Source organism: Dendropsophus ebraccatus, chromosome 1, assembly GCF_027789765.1.
Source record: "Dendropsophus ebraccatus isolate aDenEbr1 chromosome 1, aDenEbr1.pat, whole genome shotgun sequence".
NCBI lineage: Eukaryota > Metazoa > Chordata > Amphibia > Anura > Hylidae > Dendropsophus > Dendropsophus ebraccatus.
The window spans coordinates 54,736,893-54,757,015 of record NC_091454.1 but is presented as its reverse complement, the minus strand read 5'-3'; the positions used below and the strand labels follow the sequence as shown (position 1 = coordinate 54,757,015).

At 46.5% G+C, this 20,123-nt stretch overlaps 1 protein-coding gene across 5 annotated transcripts in view; it reads right to left on the bottom strand.

Annotated features, from left to right (window-relative positions):
* Nucleotides 1–15,976, bottom strand: part of P4HA2 (prolyl 4-hydroxylase subunit alpha 2) — a 75,105-nt gene extending 59,129 nt beyond the window's left edge. For 2 of the 5 annotated variants that reach the window (XM_069971003.1, XM_069970992.1), the window contains exon 1: nt 6,500–6,653. The gene's annotated coding sequence lies outside the window, so the exon portion shown is untranslated. Of the gene's footprint in view, nt 1–6,499; nt 6,656–15,899 lie in introns of those variants that run through there. The other 3 variants (XM_069971014.1, XM_069971032.1, XM_069971023.1) reach the window with 3 other exon arrangements.
* Between the last annotated feature and the right edge of the window lie 4,147 nt (nt 15,977–20,123).

Genomic DNA, 20,123 nt, shown 5'->3' with positions numbered 1-20,123 from the left:
CTTTTCCTCCTACTGTGAGGTTGGCAATTAAGCTCCATTTACTTCAATAGAACTGAGTTTCAAAACCCCACCCAAACTGGAGACAACAGTAGGGGGGAAGTGGCCATGTTTTTGTAGCGCTGGATAACCCCTTTAATTGCAAACCACACCTGACCTGGAGACAAGAGTGGGGCAAAAGTGGCCCTGTTTTTGTAGTGTTGGATAACCCCTTCAATTGTGGCATACTTAGGTATACCATGGTTACAAACTAGAGATGAGCGGATTTCCCGAAGTTCGGGTTCGTATGAACCTGAACTATCGGCATCTGATTCCTGCTGTCTGCCGCCTCCATGCAGCGGGTGGATACAGCATAAGGAATGCCTAAAAAACTGGGATACAGCAATTGGCATAGGCTGTATCCCAGTTTTCTAGGCGTTCCTTAGGCTGTATCCACCCGCTGCACTGAGCCAGAAGACAGCGGGAGTCAGATGCCAATAGTTCAGGTTCATACGAACCCGAACTTCGGGAAATCAGCTCATCTCTATTACAAACGTGTCGGGAGTTTGTTCTACTATTTTTTTTTAGGTGCATGAGATTTTAAGAAATAAAGGAGTTGTTAACTGTATTTGGAGCCAAGGAATTCTTCAGTTCTATTGGTTCCAAGTGGGAGTAAGCTTGGCGCCCTTCTAATTTGCTACAACTGAAATACTTAACCCCTGTAATGGTCTGTTCACACGGGTTACACATTCCAAGAAACACTCATGGTCCTTTTTCATGGAGCGATAATTTGCTCAAACGATTGTTTAGCGATTTTGAAGCAGCCATCTGTTTCTTTATGCCGATCAGCGTTTATACAAAGAGATAAATAGTTTTGGGAAAAAAAAAAAAAAAAAAAATCGCTTTTACAATTGCTTTAAGATCACTTAAAGGGAATCTGTCAGCTCCTGGGCCCTACCTGAGGTGCTGACAGCCCCCAGTGAGCATGGGGCCTTTTTGGTAATTTTCTGTCCCGCGGATTATGTACAATCTTATGTCTCCTACTGTACTAAAGAGTCACAGAGCAGTTGTTCATGCCACACTCTGGCATGCATCCTCCTCCCTCTTCATGAATAATCAATGCTGCCCAGCCTCCTGCTCGCTCAGCTGTCAGATTGCAGATCAGTCCTCTGTAGGCAGTTTATGTCTGAAAGAAACACTCAGGTATAATTGAATCTCTTCTCCCTAATGTGTTGGAGCTGTGGTCTAGGGGTAACTCACCTGTCTAGAAACCTGCCAGCAGTTCATTCTCTGGTTTGAATCCCCTGATGGAAATTAAATAGATGTCTTTTTTTTCCCCTCATTATTTTATCATTTTTAAGGCTATGTTCACACACAGTATTTGTGCTCAGTATTTTGGTCATTATTTTGCAACCAAAACCAGAAGTGGATTGAAAACACAAAAAAGCTATGTTAACACACTGTTGAAATTGAGTGGATGGCTGCAAGTTATTAGCAAATAATTACTGTTATTTTAAAACAACGTCCTATATTTGCCAATAAATGACAGCCATCCGCTCAATTTCAACAGTGTGTGAACATAGCCTTTCTGTGTTCTCAATCCACTCCTGGTTTTGGTTGCAAAATACTGACCAAAATACTGAGCAAAAATACTTGTGTGAACATAGCCTTAAAAATGATACAATAATGAGAAGGAAAAAAAAAGACATCAATTTAATTTCCATCAGGGGATTCAAACCAGAGAATGAACTGCTGGTAGGTCTCTAGACAGGTGAGTTACCCCTAGACCACAGCTCCAACACATTAGGGAGAAGAGATTCAATTATACCTGAGTGTTTCTTTCAGACATAACCTGCCTACAGAGGACTGATCTGCAATCTGTCAGCTGAGCGAGCAGGAGGCCGGGCAGCATTGATTATGCATGAAGAGGGAGGAGGATGCATACCAGAGTGTGGCACAAACAACTGCTCTGTGACCAGGAGTACAGTAGGAGACATAGATAATCTGCTGCACGGAAAATTACCAAAAAGGCCCCATGCTCACTAGGGGACTGCCAGCTACAGCACACTGTCCGCACCTTAGGTAGTGCCCAAGAGCTGACAGATTCCCTTTAAGGCTATCTTACACACAAGGGGGAATCATTGAAAGACTATTTAGACAAAGCAATCTGTGATCTGATTTCTGCTAGCTGCATTTGCACAAGCAGATAAATTGCTCAAATGCGAAAGTTATCGTGAAGATTTGAACGATAATCGTTCAGTCTAAACGGACCATCTGTTTACCCAATTACTAGTCAGTGTAAGGGCCCTTTTACACAGAAAGATTATCTGACAGATTATCTGCCAAAGATTTGAAGCCAAGGCCAGGAATGGATTTGAAAAGAGGAGAAATCTCAGGCTTTCCTGTATGACCTGATCTCTGTTCATAGTCTGTTCCTGGTTTTGGCTTCAAATCTTTGGCAGATAATCTGTCAGATAATCTTTCTGTGTAAAAGGGCCCTAAAAAAGCCAGTGATCAGCTGATAAACAAGCGAACGCTCAGTCATTGGTTCATTGACTCTTTTGTTCAGCCATATAAATTATCGTTATCGTCTAAAACAGGAGATGTGTGGGCGAGAAAAATGCATTTCATGAATGATCAAGCTACCATTCATGCAACCTGGCCACAAGATTCACTTAGAGTGCCTTTACACAGAGAGCGTTATCTGACAGATCTTTGAAGCCAAACCCAGGAATAGACTATAAACAGAGAACAGGTCATAAAGACTGAGATTTCTCCTCTTTTCAAATCCATTCCTGGCTTTGGCTCCAAAAATCTGTCAGATAAATCTCTCTGTATAAAGGCACTATGAGTGCCGAAATCTCTGATCGGCATTTGTTTGCTGCTTACTATCGGCCTGTGTAAAATGTCTCTAAGCCAGATTGTGGAGTATAGCAGCAAGCTGACCCCTTTTATATGATAAACTATTAATGGCTGTTTCATCCTGCTGGTAAATCATATGACCATTAACAATCTAAAAAACACCCTACGAAATATGTGTGGGGTCTTCAGTGCATTCCGCCACCAAACGTAATCAATGTCATCCAGTATTTTTTTTTTGGTGCAAAATATTGGAATACAGTTTACCTCAGCTTTGGGGCAGGATAATTGAAAGTGAAGGTATGTGCACACTAAGGAATCCGTGCTGACAACTTTCAGCGGATTCTGCTCCTGCTTGAAATTCTGCCCGTCCCACAGGCTCCGTTCTATGCTCAGGCAGAGTCCACCTTCCTCCCAAAGAATTGACATGTCAATTCTTTGGATGGAGGACGGAATCTTACTGGGCATAGAATGGAGCCTGTGAGATGGTTGGAACTTTAAGTGGGAGCGCGCACGGAATCCGCTGGAAGTTATCCACATGGATTTTATAGTGTGCATATACCCTGAGGCCAAAAGAAGCCGTGCAATGAATCATAAAATGCAGTCTAAACTTTTTTTGTCTAGTTAAAATCCAGCTAGAAATCTGACAGACTCTATTAAAGTCAATGGCATCCGCCATGCAGTGGGTGAGCCGGCCCTTTTAACCGCTGCTGACCAGAATGTTTCTTCAGGTGACATTTAGTGCAATGTGCGTCACGCCATATCATGGATAGGATATCCTCATCACCACGTACACCATTTTCAGTGCATAATAGTGTGGGTTACTCTATCTTTACAAAACAAAAAAAGCGTCGGCTAATGTTTGGAAACAATCCCATACAAACAGTATAGTGGTTGTTCTTTAATTATAGAACGAACATAGCCCAATCTACATTAGAATAACTGCTTCATCCAATGCCACATTAGAAAGTGGGCGATGATCTATTGTGTATGGGGGCAGCGCCTAGATGTCTGCAGATAGGAGCCATACACTATAGCTCTATATGAATCAGGCTTGTCTGTCCCTGGTCAGTTGCCTTCGACAGAATAGATTTTTCCTTTTCTTTCAGGATTTAGTCGGTCAGAAAGGCCTGGCAGCCGCCTATCTCCCCTTCTCCACTGAAATAACATGCACATTCCTTGGAGGAGTCACAGCTGATAGCTCTTGGCTAAGTGATGCTTATGCCAACAGATATCCTGTATCAGCAGAATAATATTTCTGCAGCCTTCAACAAAACTATACTTCTTACAGTATATACGGTATACATAAGTGTACAGATAACATCCCAAGGAGATTGGGTGGGGGCGCACCGCCATAGATCCAATCTGTTAATCCCCAGAAGTAGCTGATGTAGAACAAGTAATATAATAGGTTCAGAGCAAAATACTGTGACTTATCATACAAAGCATCTACAGAGCTGAAAGAGAAGCCGTCAGCTGTTATGGGTTCAGGCAACATGAAGGGCACCCTGACTGCAATAACTTACCATTTATACTGTGGCATTTCAGCACTATCACAGCTATAAAGATCATCCCTAACTTATGGTGCGTTTACACAGGAAGATTTATCTGACAGATTTTGGAAGCCAAAACCAGAAATGGATTTGAAAAGAGGAGAGATCCCAGTCTTTCATTTATGACCCATTCCCTGTTTATGGTCTGTTCCTGGCTTTGGCTTAAAAAATCTGTCAGATAAATCTGCCTGTGTAAACGCACCATTAGATAATGCATCCGTATCATTTCAGCTTCTGCCCCTGCTCTGCATGTAGTTACCACCTAATATGGATTTCTTCTATACTTTATGCCATTTACTGATGTTAACTATTGTAAATCCCCCCATACATGTACAGGAAGCCCCATTGTAAACACTGCTCATATTTTTGCCTAAATGATCGTTGTGCAGAAGTTTTTGACTTTTTTTTCATACCAACAACTGGAATAAATCTGATAAATCCCCGGTGTGTTATTTATCACCTGATCCATTAGAACAGGGGTGCGGAAGCTGTGGCCCTTTAGCTGTAGCAAGACTACAATCCCCAGCATGTATGGACAGCCAAAGCTTTGGCCATCCAGGCACCATAGGATTTGTAGTTCTGCAATAGCCGCATGTTCCCCATGCCTGCATTACACCACTGACTCTCAGATTCAGTCCTCAGGCCTCACCAACAGGTCATGTTTTGAGGATTTCCTTAGTATTTCACAGATTATAAAATTATACTCCGTACATAGGTTTAATCACAGGTGCTCTTTGCATGGCATATCCTCCAAACATGACCTGTTGGTGGCCCAGGAGGACTGGAATTGAGAATCACTGTATTGCAGCATCTTTAAGCAGCAGAGAAACGTGTCCCCAGCCCGGACCCCCAGTGGCTCACCGATTCTTGATGTAGAACAGTGGTCCCCACCATTTGTCCCTTGGGAGCCATATTCCCAACTTCAAAGGGAGTCTGTCGGGACACTTTAGCCTTCTAAACTAAGAGCAGGTTGTTCTAAGTAGACATGAGCGAAAAGATGGATCCAGTCCTGGGAAACTGGGAGAAGTTTCCAGCTTTTCTCAGCACCCCGGAGGAGCAGCACAAAGTGATGTGCAGAATGCAGATAGGAACAAAGCTATCCGCATTGTTCCTACTGTAAATTCACTCATCTCTAATCCTAAGGTTGAAAGTTACCCTCCATCCAGAGGATAGTGGAAGGCCAGCTGACTGGTGGCTCTCTGACCACTGGGGCCCTCACTGGTCCTAAGAATTAAGGTCAGAGTGAATAAAGTGGCAGCAAACATGCTCCGCCACTATCCCATCTACTCTGAGAGACTGTAGAGTCCATTTCGGGTACATTTCTACATACATGGGGTTCTTGTGTTTTTGATGCTTCAGCTTTTGTCGTTTGAAACCCAAGAACAAGCAGGAGAAAAGACAAAAACCTGCAGCTGAATATACTGCACATGTGAATGGAGCCTTAAAGGGTATTTGTTATTTCAAAAAACTTTTGACATCCTAGAGACATGCCATGGGTTTTCTGGGATCTGGGTGTTCAGTGCCCAACGATGGCCATTATGAATGGTGGGACGTTCCATCACTGTCCCCCAGCTCTATACTATAAAGTGCTTAGCGGAGTGCTTCTCCTTGTTCATGGTAGAGACTGTGGAGGGTCTGAGTACCCCGACCGCAATTGATAAAACTTCTGACAGGTCTCTAGGACCCTGGCACCATCCACACTGAAGCTTACAACATAACCTGCACTCCTATCAGGCATCACTATGCTATGACTATACCATGGGCCACAGCTCCTATACAGCCATAGATCCCATAACTTCTAATAGGCTGCTGCCTTCTGTGACACCAGTGAGGTAAGTGACTATTTACCCTCCAAACCAGTCTACAGAGGTGACAGAAGAACAAATCGCACCCAGCCAGCTCTGCCATAGACGCACACAGGCAGCACAGTGTGAACATGCACCACACAGTCCTGTACGAGGATGCAGAGACATCTGACAGGACTGTACAGTAAGCAGGGAGAAGCCCCCGGGGCAGCCCACCCTCACACACACTACATGCAGCTAGAACTTTCTGCCATGTTCCCGCACTCTGACCTCCCCCATGCCCGGTCCTGTGAGCCCGGCACTTACCGCGGGGAGAGCGGCGCAGACCCCTCCGCAGGTCCCAGTGACAGGCGACTTAGTGCGCACAGCTACGGGGCGGCGTGTACCACAGCGCTGTGTACAGGGGGATCCCGTCTCCTCCTGGCGCCCCGCCCTCGTCACGTGCTATCCGGCCCCCTCCTCCCCCAGTTCGGGTCGTGCAGGGGCTCACGCCGCAGTACGTGTCGTTACAGTGTGTGTGCAGATGTGCACGGGGGTGGGGGCTGCCGGTGTGTGTAGTGCTGCCAGCATGGGACTCCACACTCCCCCTCTCCGGGGTCTGTCTGCTCTGTATACTCCCCATGTTATACACTGAGCAGCTGAGCTGGCACTTGGCCAGGTTACATCCACCTTGAAGTGGAGCTGATGTTAGCAGCTGGATTTACTCAGAGAGATGAATGGCTGTGGTTATGACAGGAGTGATTATCGCGATAGTCTGAACAGTGACCTGTTATGTGTTTACACAGAACGATTATCGTGAGAATTCGCACGATAACGATCAAATTCGAAAGATAATCATACGTGTAAACGCATCGAACGACGAGCGAGAAATCGTTCATTTTGATCTTTTAACAAGTTCTCAAATCGTCGTTGATTGTTCGCAAAAAATTCGCAGATCGTTCCGTGTGAACAGTTGTTCGCCGATTTAACCAATGTGTGAGATAGGCTTAAGCGATCGCAAAACGAATTTCCGTATGATATATCGTACCGTCTAAACGCCGATCGTTATGAAAAAAAATTGTTACTGCGACATCGTTAATCGTACGATCAGGCGAATTATCGCTCTGTGTAAATGTAGCATTAGTGTGTGTCATTGTCTGGATCATATAGCGCCAGCCTATAAACTCCCTCTCCTGTTACATCTGTAGGAATCCATAATGGAGCAGAACACTCATGCAGCCAAATCTTCCCATGCTGGTCTGCAACTTGTGGACTTCCGGCCAAGACTGGCAGGTCTTCGCCGGCTTCTTTAACCCCTTTATGCCAAAGGTCATTGATGCCCAGATGTCCAGGTCAAATTGAAGCAGTGTTCCTCCTCACCTTTTAAGGGCCTGTTCACACTACGGATTTGGTGCAGAGATCCCACCGCCTGTGGACTCCCTCCTGCTATGTCTTTGAATGGGAGGGCTCACGCGCATCTGCTCTCCACTTAAAGAATTAACATGTCCCGATTCCCGGTGGAGTCTTGCGCTAAATTCATAGTGTGAACGGGCCCTAAGAGCCATAACGCTTTTATTTTTCCACCTGCAGGACTGACATGTCAATTCTTTGAGTGGAGAGTGGCAGGAGCGGAGGCGCGTGAGCCCTCCCACACACTGTGGGACACATTTGCTCAGTGTAAACATACCCTTTAGGAACATGACAAGGAGTTCACGGTGTCACTGTGTCAGCTTGGTCTCCAAAGTCCCCAAATCTCTAGCCCAGGGGATTTTTACTGAGCGCCGCATAGCACCCCCTGCATCCCAGGAACCAACCAAGCAAGCAGAGCAGCCGGTGGCGGGGGGTGCTATACTGAGCTGTATGGGGTCCGGGGGGTGGAATCCGGCGCTCCCTGTTAGCTGTGCAGTCTCTCCCAGTGGCTGGGAGGCGCTGGGAGTGTTTATGCCGTGTTTCACCCCCCTTCTTACCCCCCAACCCTTCACCTGCTCTCTCTCCCCCCTTCACATCTCTCTCCCCTCTTCACCTCCTCTCTCCCCCTTCCTCCATCTCCCCTATCACCACCTCTCTCTGTCCCTCCCTTCATCTCCTCTCCCCCTCCCTCCTCCATCTTCCCCCTTCACCTTCTCTCTCCCCTTCACCTCCTCTATTTCCCCTTCCTCCATCTCCCCCTTTCACCGCCGATATCCGTCTCCCCCTTCACCTCCTCTCTGCCTCCATCACTCCACCTCTCCCCCCTTAACCTCTTCTCTCTCATTATTACATTATTACTATATGGGGGAACAGCAGGAGACATTATTACCATATGGGAGCACAGCAGGAGGCATTATTACTATATGGAGGCACATCAGGAGACATTATTAGTATATGGGGCACAGCAGGGGACATTATTACTATATGGAGGGTACAGCAGGAGACAATATTACTATATGGAGGGCACATCAGGAGACATTATTACTATATGGGGGCACAGCAGGAGGCATTATTACTATATGGAGGGCACAATAGGAAACATTATTATTATATAGACACAAGCCAAAAAGACAGAAATGGCTGCACATCGCACCCATGGCTGACACGAAAGCTTATTCAGCTATATTTAAAACCAACATCAGAAGTTAGTATATAATTTGGCCAAACCATATTGCCTCTTGTACCACATGCAGGTCTTCTGATACACATGAGTCCCTAACCAAATATATATATTATTATATAGAGCAGGGGATCTTACAGCAGCATGTAATCCACATACCCAGTGTCGGACTGGAGTGCTTGGGCCCACCAGGGGAAATCATTCATGGGGCCCACCCTTCAGCCACTATACTTATCTATGGTAACATTAATAAGGGTCCATTAACACGGTGTGATATGGGGCAGTGTAGGGCTGCAAATGATTGCTAATCAGCAGGGCAGGAATACACCGAGATGTGTGACCAATAACAATGATTTATACAGCTGCACAAAAGATCAAATCAGCTGACTAGCGGGCATTTGCGCGTCAGCTGATCTCTGACACTTTTACATGGGGCTTCCTAAGAGCTTTTGTTACCTATAATTGCCCTGTGCAATTGGCTATAAGACAGGTTTCTTTGCATGATAACACTTTATACAGATACAAAAGTCATACAGCTACCAATAACACCAGTATATAAAGAGCAAATATCCCCACACATATTACCGCCATACTGTTACTGACCAGATCCTGTATACCAAGACTGATATTACCAATAATACCAGTATATAGGAGGGAAATAGTATCACCATACATATTACCGCTATACTGGTGCTGACCAAATCCTGTATACTATGACCAATATTACCAGTATACAAGGGGGAAATATTACCGCCGCTACTACTGACTAGTACCACCACATACTGACTTACACCGTCACCACTGCTACTGAATAAAATCCTCTGTACACAGACCACTATCACCTCATACAGTCATACAGAGGCAGACCCAGCTCTACACAGGCTCTATACACCATATACATTACACTGCAGTTACATCAGGTGACTCACAGGAGACGTCTTCTTTGATCGGAGTTCTTCGCTTTTCATTTTCTTCTCCATCTGCCCTGGGCCATCAGAACTTCTCCGAGCTACGAATCCACAGAATCTGCCAGACAGACATATTAGGCTTCACACTCTGGCACCATCCTCATCTCTCTACACACTGCACATCTGTATTGGCCCCTTTACTGGTCCCTTGTTCAGTCTTCCATACAGATGGCCCCATGTGCATCTACTATAGTAGAAATCCCCCTATGTGCAGTCCCCCTATAGTAGATGACAACCTCTGTGCATCCCCTATACAAGGGGTAGGGAACCTTGGCCCTCCAGCTGTTGCAAAACTACAACTCCCATCATGCCTGGACAGCCACAGCTAAAGCTTTAGTTTTGCATTAGCTGGAGAGCCAAGGTTCCCTATCACTGCCCAATAGTATATGACCCCCTCTGTGCATGCCCTATTATATACATCCCCCCTGTGTTGTCTCACCTATAAATGGCTCCCCTATGTTGTCCCCCTTATAAATGGCTCCCCTGTGTTATCCATCCCGCATATACTGTAGATAGCCCCCTTTTGTTGTCCATCCCCCTATACAGCCCCCTTATGTTGTCCATCCCCCTATATAGCCCCCTTCTGTTGTCAATTCCCCTATACAGCCCCTTATGTTGTCCATCCTCCTATATGGCCCCCTTATGTTGTCCATAGCCCCAAAACAGCCCCCTTTTGTTGTCCATCCCCCTATACAGCCCCCTTCTGTTGTTCACCTCCCTATATAGCCCCCTTCTGTTATTCACCCCCCTATATAGCCCCTTCTGTTGTTTACCCCCCTATATAGCCCCCTTCTGTTGTCCATCCCCCTATATAGCCCCCTTCTGTTGTCCATCCCCCTATATAGCCCCCTTCTGTTGTCCATCCCCCTATATAGCCCCCTTCTGTTGTCCATCCCCCTATATAGCCCCCTTCTGTTGTTCATCCCCCTATTTAGCCCCCTTCTGTTGCCCCCCCATTTAGCCCCCTTCTGTTGTTCACCCCCTATATAGCCCCCTTCTGTTGTTCACCCCCCTATATAGCCCCCTTCTGTTGTTCACCCCCCTAAATAGCCCCCTTCTGTTTTTAATCCCTCTATATAGCCCCCCTTCTGTTGTTCACCCCCCTAAATAGCCCCCTTCTGTTTTTAATCCCTCTATATAGCCCCCCTTCTGTTGTTAATCCCCCCTATAGCCCCCTTCTGTTGTTAATCCCTCTATATAGCCCCCCTTCTGTTGTTAATCCCCCATATAGCCCCCTTCTGTTGTTAATCCCTCTATATAGCCCCCCTTCTGTTGTTAATCCCCCATATAGCCCCCTTCTGTTGTTCACCCCCTATATAGCCCCCTTCTGTTTTTCACCCCCCATATAGCCCCCTTCTGTTGCCCAGCCCCTATATAGCCCCCTTCTGTTGTCCATCCCCCATATAGCCCCCTCCTGTTGTCCACCCCCTATATAGCCCCCTCCTGTTGTCCATCCCCCATATAGCCCCCTCCTGTTGTCCATCCCCCATATAGCCCCCCTTCTGTTGTCCATCCCCCATATAGCCCCCCTTCTGTTGTTCACCCCAATATAGCCCCCCCTTCTGTTGTCCATCCCCCATATAGCCCCCCTTCTGTTGTTCACCCCCAATATAGCCCCCCCTTCTGTTGTCCATCCCCCATATAGCCCCCCTTCTGTTGTTCACCCCAATATAGCCCCCCCTTCTGTTGTCCATCCCCCATATAGCCCCCCTTCTGTTGTTCACCCCAATATAGCCCCCCCTTCTGTTGTCCATCCCCCATATAGCCCCCCTTCTGTTGTTCACCCCAATATAGCCCCCCCTTCTGTTGTCCATCCCCCATATAGCCCTCTCCTGATGTCCCCCTAAAAATAAACAAAAACAACTCACCTTACAACACGCTCCCCCGTCGGTCGCGGGTGTCTTCTTCTCTCTTCACGACAGATCAGCCGCATCCTGGTGAAGTCCCGGGCAGCACGTCGCCTCTGAGCTCTGTGTGCGCCGCGGCGGCTGAGACTTCCGGTACACGCTCCCAGCCGGAAGTCCCAGCCGCCGCAGCGCACACTGAACTCAGAAGCGACGTGCTGCCCGGGACTTCCCCAGGATGCTGCGGATCTGTCGGGGGCGGGAGCGGAGGTGACACTGACACTCTTGTGATCGCAAGCAAACGCTGCTTGCGGTCACAAGAGTGATTGACAGGGCGGGAAGCCTATGGCTTCTCGCGCTGTCAATCAGCACACTACATTTAACTGGAAGCGATTGTTGCGATCGCTTCCAGTTAAAAAGATAGGTGCCGCACCCGAGTGGGCCCCCCGGGAGCACGGGGCCCCGGCTGGGCTTGCTGGCTGGAGACCACATGGCTGCAGTCTCCAGCCCTGTGTCCCCTGACAGGGGGCGGGGCCCACTCCAGCTCGGGGCCCACCGGGGGTTTCCCCGGCCCCCCGGTGGCCCAGTCCGAGCCTGCACATACCCACTGACTTTACTGGACATGACACCAAACAGCGCTTTAACACTGTATGGGACCCTATATGTGGGAAAAAGGAAAGGAAGTTGCTGGAAAAGTCCGGAGCCTAAGATGTTTATCTGGCAGGTTCAGAAGAGTTTAATTGTAGCTGCAAGAAATCCTCATGGAGGCCTTGGCCAGAGGGATAAAAAAGGAAAGTGATGCCTCAGAAGATGTCACCTGTGAGTCACTGAACTACAGTGGTACCTTGGTTCTCAAACATAATCGGTTCTGGAAGGCTGTTCCAGAACCGAGCAGTTCGAGAACCGAGCTGTAAGTTCCCATAGGGAACAATGTAAATCTAATTAATTGGTTCTTACACCCCGTGGGTCAGGTGCAGAGCACCAGGCCCACAGGGAGTAAAAACGCTCCATGTTCCCCACAACAGTTAGAGGCAGGAGCGGGCGGCTATTTAAACTTGCCGCCGTGCTCCTCCTCCTCTCAGCTGCAGGGGAAACCCTATAAAGAAGCGGGGATTCCCCTCATTATGATGGGATTCCCTGCTTCTTTACAGGGTGTCCCCCGCAGCTGAGAGGAGGAGGAGCACGGTGGCAAGTTTAAATAACCGCCCGCTCCTGCCTCTCACTGCGGGGACACCCTGTAAAGAAGCCGGCCGGCGGCCGCACTGACCTATCTCTGCACATCCTCCCTGCCGGCCCGGAGCACTTCCTGTACACTTTCCCCGCACGCCGCACGCCTGTGCTGTAGCAGCGGCGGCCCCACTCACAAACTCCTTAGCCGCTTGCTCCCGCTGCTCTCCGCCGACTCTGCAGACTCTCCTTTACCCTGCAGAGGTGGCGGGAAGCAAGCCGGAACCAAGGTTTTACTGTAGTTTTTTCTGTATTTCGTAGAACGTTATTTTTTTTTAATGGGTTGCCCTGAGGGGAAAAAAATAAATTCCCCCAGACTTCACTCACCTCACAATAGCACCATCATGGGGAGCTATCTATCTACATGGGAGATAGATTCTGCAGCACTTCACCTATCTGTATGTTTTTGGGGCGGAAACCCACGCAAACAAGAATGATGTTGCAGATGTTGCTCTTGGTGGGATTTGAACCCAGGACTCCAGCGTTGCAAGGCTACAGTGCTAATCACCATGCTGCCTGTATCTAGCTACATGGGGGAGGTATCTTGCTACATGGGGGAGGTATCTTGCTACATGGGGGAGGTATCTTGCTACATGGGGGAGGTATCTTGCAACATGGGGGAGGTATCTTGCTACATGGGGGAGGTATCTGGCTACATGGGGAGGTATCTGGCTACATGGGGGGAGGTATCTGACTACATGGGGAGGTATCTGACTGTATGGGGCAGGTATCTGGCTACATGGGGCAGGTATGGTGGGAGAAGTTATCTGGCTGCAGGGGGACATATTCAGCTCCATGGGACAGATCTAGCAGTAAGAGGTATATCCAGCTTCAGAGGACAAATCTGGCTGGAAGAGACATATCTGTTTACAGGGGACATACCTGGCATCAAGAAACATATCTGACTGCAGGGGGCATAACTAGCTAAAGGGGACATATCTAGCTAGGGGGATATCTGGCTTCAGGGGGCATACCTGGCCATACCTAGCCGAAAGGGGTATATTTGTCTGCAAAGGATGTATTTTGCTGCAGGGAAGACATCTGGCTCCAGGGGCGTACCTAGCTGAAAGGGACATATCATTACCTGTCTGCGCTCCAGCCTACTTCTGTGGCTCTTTGATGGTCGCTCAGCCAGTCAGTGCACTGTCCTGTCGCAGCCACTGATTAGCTTAGGGGCTGTTAGTGTACCGCAAGGCTTAAAAGCAGGGGGGAGTGCGGGAAGGTAAGCGGGATCTGTTCAAGGCTAATGAGTGTAATAGGCAGTGGCTACATTCTCGCAGCGCAGAGCCATAGGCCATAACAGTATGGAGTATGGCAGCAGATTTCGCTGCGAAGCGTATGTGTGAATCACCCTAAGGCATTGTTTATAATCGATCACATCCTTGGGGGTACTCGGCTGGAGCATCTGGTCGCATGGGGGTACTTTGGCTTGAAAAGGTTGAAAAACACTGGTCTAGAGTGCACGCTACAGTATTACTTCATACTGCAGGGCTGATTGCTTTGTAGTAATATAGTAGACTATAATCCCATTGCAACATAATAACTTCCTCAACATATACCAAAGGACATTGGACAATGTATCATGAATTCATTGCATATCGAAAGACAACACTGCATCAGGTAACCTCAAGACGCTAATGCTGCATTGTCTCTTGGTAAAGCAAAGCTTACTGCTAGGCTGGTCTATGGGTAATCTCTCTGTCTGTGGGTTTGAGCAATTTCTATACACGCTCACTAATTTCCCTCTTTCCTTTGGCCATAAGGAGTAATCCAAACCTATAATCCTAGTAAGCTAAACTCACGCATAGTGATCATTTAAAAACCATGCCTCAGACTAACATGTTTTGTCAGACGAATCTGACTTTTTCAAAGGTGATGGCCAAACCCACAGACAGAGATTTTCCAAAGCCTTTTTAATACTTGACAAAGTATCATTTTGGTATTGGGAATTGTCATACTAAAGAAGGTATCGGTATAGAAGTCAAAGTTTTGGTATCATGACATCCCCAACCCTGCACAAACAGCTGGATAGCCACAGGTTGGGAAAAATTAGTGTATGATCTTATCTTTACATATTAGGTTTTTTATGGCTACTAAATGGCAGTGTTGTAGTTGTAACTTGTAGCTGCAAGAAAGCAGCAATATACCTTTGGCATAAACCTGACAACGGTTTAAAACTAACAATATTAGTTGTCACCCAGCTTTCCCAGGGGGACATAACCATGGAACTGCTGGGCAGGAAAGAAAAATGTATAGATTAAAAAAAAAAAAAAAACAACAATACTTTTTATTTGTTTTACATTTTTAATCTTATAAATTCTAGAAAAGTCACTCAATTAAACATCCTCATATGGCCTACACATGACTGATCATATGTAAATATATAAACTATAGGATAGAAGACAACAATAGGACTGGTTATTATAATGCGGTATAACAATTAAAGTGACAACAGGAATACACTGTGTTATTCCCTATGTGTATCATGGGTATTATGTCATAATGACTATCTGTGACATACCAGCTGTAGAATCTAGACCCGTGGATGTTGACTGCTCCACAGTCATTGTTGGATCACCCTCTAGTAGGATAGGACCAGTGCGACTGAATTGCATTTTTGCAGTATTGTACTTTTTGTGAATTGTCTGCCAGACATGGCAGAATCATACCACAGTAGAGTGGCCAGAATTAATAAGCAGTCGCGATTTATCCCCATACATGGCCCACAAAAGACTGGTGAGCTCCTGCTTGACATGCAGCTTACTTTGCAAAACCTAGCAAAGCACATGGATGCAGAAGAAGACAATACTCTGGAAGAGACGACAGACGCCCTCGCACTCAGCAGCGTCCAAATGTTCCGGATGGCGGGAAACATATCTATCTAGAGCCTACTAATGGTGTTACAACTGTATTGAATTCAATAAAAAAAATAATTACAGATTACTGATATGTGAGGATATATATATATATATATATATATATATATATATATATATATATATATATTCCCCCCCCCCCCCCAACAATTAGCAATTGAACATAGTGAGGTATATTACAGCAGTGGGCAGGTTAATATAGTGTAACATATAAAAAGTTACCTTTGAAAGCATTCAGTCAATTTAGTATGATTGTGTTACCATGGAAACCACTGGTGAGAGCAGCCATCTTGGATGTGGCAGTTTATCCTGCCGTGCAGCACCAGGACACGCCCCCAGGTTCCAAGCTTATGTGCACCACAGACACAGAGCAGGGGCACATTTTGTGACTATGTTCTGTCCATTTCATGGACAAATACTTCTTTTGTGCAGGAAGCCTATATGTCTGGAAAATGGACAGAACGTAGTCACAATGAGTCAAGTCAATGGGGCCATCGGCCACACGCTGGGCTATCAGGCTTACTTGAGCATACTTTTTTCATAGATTCCTGGCGTTTAGCCTGGCATGGGGCCAAAAAACATGATGTGAACCTAAGTGGAAAAAAAACAATAAAGTCCCTTCTACTGCAAAATGCCACTAATAAAAACACATATCTGCCTTTATACAACCTTAGCTGGGTTCACACTATGTATATTTGAGGCTGTATTTGGTCCTCATGTCAGGTCCTCATAGCAACCAAAACCAGGAGTGGATGGAAAACACAGAAAGGCTCTGTTCACACAATGTTGAAATTGAGTGGATGGCCGTCATATAACGGTAAATAACTTCCATTATTTCAATATAACAGCCGTTGTTTTAAAATAACAGCACATATTTGCCATTAAATGACGTCCATCCACTCAATTACATCATTATGTGAACAGAGCCTTTCTGTGTTTTCAATCCACTCCTGGTTTTGGTTGCTATACAGCCTCAAACATACAGCCTCAAATATACGTAGTGTGAACATAGCCTCAGTGAGTCAGGCTGGAAACACACAATCTTTGCCCCAGGTGCAGGAAAGCCTAGCTACACCTAGTTTTTTATTTAGAGACCATGTATTTCTCCAATTGCTGCAAAACTATCATGTACTGCTAGCAGGACATGATGGGAGTTGTATTTTGGCAACAGCTTGAGAGTCACTTGTTGGAAAACAGTGATTTGTGGGACAGTATATTTAGTGTGGTGTTCTCTAACATATAACTTTCCAATTGCAGAAAAACTACAACTCCCACCATGCATTACTGGCAAGGTATAATGGGAGTTAAAGTTTGACAACAGCTAAAAAGTCACTGATTGGGAAACAAAGATTTAGGAGGACAGTTTATTAAGTGCAGTGTTCTCCCACATGTGACTCACTCTCCAGTTGCTGAAAAACTACAACTTTCATTATGCACTACTGGGAGGACATGATGGGAGTTGTATTTCGGCAACAGCTGTCGAGCGGTTGGTTGGGAAACATTGATTTTGAATGACAATGGCACACTTTATCTAGGGGGGCAGTGGAACACTTTATTTGGGGGGGGGCAGTGGTACACTTTTTTGGGGGGGAGGCAGATGCACAGTTTATGGGAGGGGGGCAGTGGCACAGTTTATTGGGTGGCAGTGGCAAAGTTTATTGGGGGGGGGAGTGTCACAGTTCATAAGGGAAAAGTGGCAAAGTTCTTTTTGCTACAGATGGGGGCTATGTTCACACTACGTATATTTCAGTCAGTATTGCAACCAAAACCAGGAGTGGGTTGAAAACACAGAAAGGATCTGTTCACACAATGTTGAAATTGAGTGGATGGACGCCATATAACAGTAAATAACTGCCATTATTTCAATATAACAGCCGTTGTTCTAAAATAACAGCAAATATTTGCCATTAAATGGCGGCTATCCACTCAATTTCACCATTGTGTGAACAGATCCTTTCTGTGTTTTCAATTTACTCCTGGTTTTGGTTGCAATACTGACTGAAATATACATATACCGACTGAAATATACGTAGTGTGAACGCAGCCTGAAGCAAAAAGGGGCTCACCTACAGATAAGGGGCACAAAGGAGGCCTAACTAACCATATGGGCACTAAGAGAGGGTACAACTACAGATAGTAGTAAAAAGAGGGGACCCAACTACGGAATAAGACATAAAGAAAGGACATAACTTTAGGGGTCCCGTTACTGTTGGGAGCTTGTATAGAGGAGGGGAAGGTGCTGAAAAGGTAAAGTGCCTTAGATGTTTGTCTGGCAGAGGGAGTGGGGCATCAATAAGGGGGGGCTACACAGAGGGAACTGCTGTTTTACTGTCGCTACGTGACGTGATTTGCTCCACAAAGGGGCCTGCTGAGGCTCTGTCACCAAATGGCCCACGAAACCCTGGAGCTGGCTCTGGTTTTCTCAACCTGCGGTATGCGTACCCCAGGGAGTACGTGCCGCAGGTTGAAGGGGTACGCAGGAGGTGGGGGACACTGCTATCACTCAGCAATGTCCCGGCACCAATTACAGCCATTGCGCTCTACTTCCTTCCCCCAGCAGCGTTGTGTGTAGGACAGGTCTTGAAGATGCTGCTGGAGAAAGGAAGGCGAGATGGCACAGATGACAGGGAACGCACCCCCGGACCCCACTGCACAGGGGACAATATTACTATAATGGGGGCATAGCAGGGGCATTATTACTATATGGGGGGGGCCTTGAAGGGGATATTATTACTATATGGGGGGATCCTAAAAACGGAGGCAACCCACATACTTTACTGCGAATGACACCAAACAGTAAAATGACTACTGTATAGGACCCTATAGATAGTAAAAAGGGAAGGAAGCTGAAGATATTTGTCTGGCAGGTTCTGAAAAGATGAACTGTAGCTGGAGGGAATTATCATGGAGGCCTGGGCAGTTTGGAGAGGAAAAGGGAAAGCGATGCGTTTAGATTAAAGAAGATGTCAACAGTGGGTTACTCAATGATATTTTTGTATTTTGTAGAATATTATTTCGTAGGGGTGCCCCAAGGGGAGTTATGTATGTTTGTCTGGCCCTCGAAAACCATTTCAATTTGTCATGTGGCCCCATAGGAAAATTAATTGCTCACCCCTGCTTTACACCATTGTTTATATAAACTAAGGGCTCCTTTACACAGTACGGCTATCACCATAAGTGAGTCCCGATCAGCAATATAAAATGTTTGCAGATCCATGGAAACACGTCAAGTAGCTTGAAAATCTCTTCACAACCAACCTGCTAGCATATTTTACTCACCACATGCTCAGATTTTTTAGAAGTATAAGCTACTTGTTTCTTACTTGAAGGGAATCTGTACAGTACTGTCTAAATCCCATACCGTAAAGGGACCTCGCTGGGTGTGCGCACTCAACTCTCCATGCAAGCCCTGCCCACTCCAGATTTCAATGGCTGCTCCACTCCTGGCTTCCTAGCAGCTAAAATCAAACCCTGCTGGACCCCCAACCCTAATCCGAACGTTTAGTTTTAGGGTTAGGGTTGGGGGTCGGATTACATCCCACTGATTCGTCATGTTCTAACCCTCCCAACAGCCCCAACCTTAACCCTAACCTTCCTGATTAGCACCAACCCCGAGGGTTTGGGTTAGGGTTGTTGTGTGGGCAGGAGTTAGCTAAGTAGTTTGGTAGTAACCTTATTTCGACCCCTAACCCTAAAACTAAACGTTTAGATTAGGGTCGGGGGTCCGGCAGAATCTGATTTTGTCTGCCAGGAAACCCAGAGTGGAGCAGCCAATGAAATCCGTCCGGGCGGGGCTTGCCTGTAGAGCTGTGTGCGTGCACCCAGCGAGGTCCCTTTTCTGTATGGGATTTAGTCACTACTGCATCTGTACTGAGCCCCTACATCACTCAAACCATTGGTACAGTTAGCTTTAGTAGCTTTTGTAGCTTAAATGAATCCATGGCTGCTGGCTGGGTCTGTTTTCTTCTCTGTGCCAGCATTCCAGTGAAACAGATCTTTTATTCGGGTGCCATGAGGTCAAAGAGGTGGGGCCTTGAGCATCGGTGTCCTAGGCCTGCAGCGCCTCTCTTTTTGCTACTCACCTTTCTTTTTGGCTACAGTATGGCAGGCAGCAAGAAGAAAGAGGCACTGATGGTCTAGGGACCAGCCTATTTTATTCAGGTGCAGTTTTATTTCTTATATACTGCCGAATCGGCACCACTGCGCTGATTCCAATGGTGCTGGTCTTTCATTGATGCACCACCCCCCTGTCCAGAGAAACTGACTTTTTTCTTTCTATGCAAATTAGCAGGTCTTTCATACAGGAGTAGTAACAAGTGACAGTGATGGGAGGAGATATCGGTGTGCTGGGGATGCTGGGCCCACGTCCAGTGCACTAGACCTGCTAATTTGCATAGAAAGAGAAAAAAAAGCTGTATCTCAGGTACAGGGTAACGTATCAAGTGT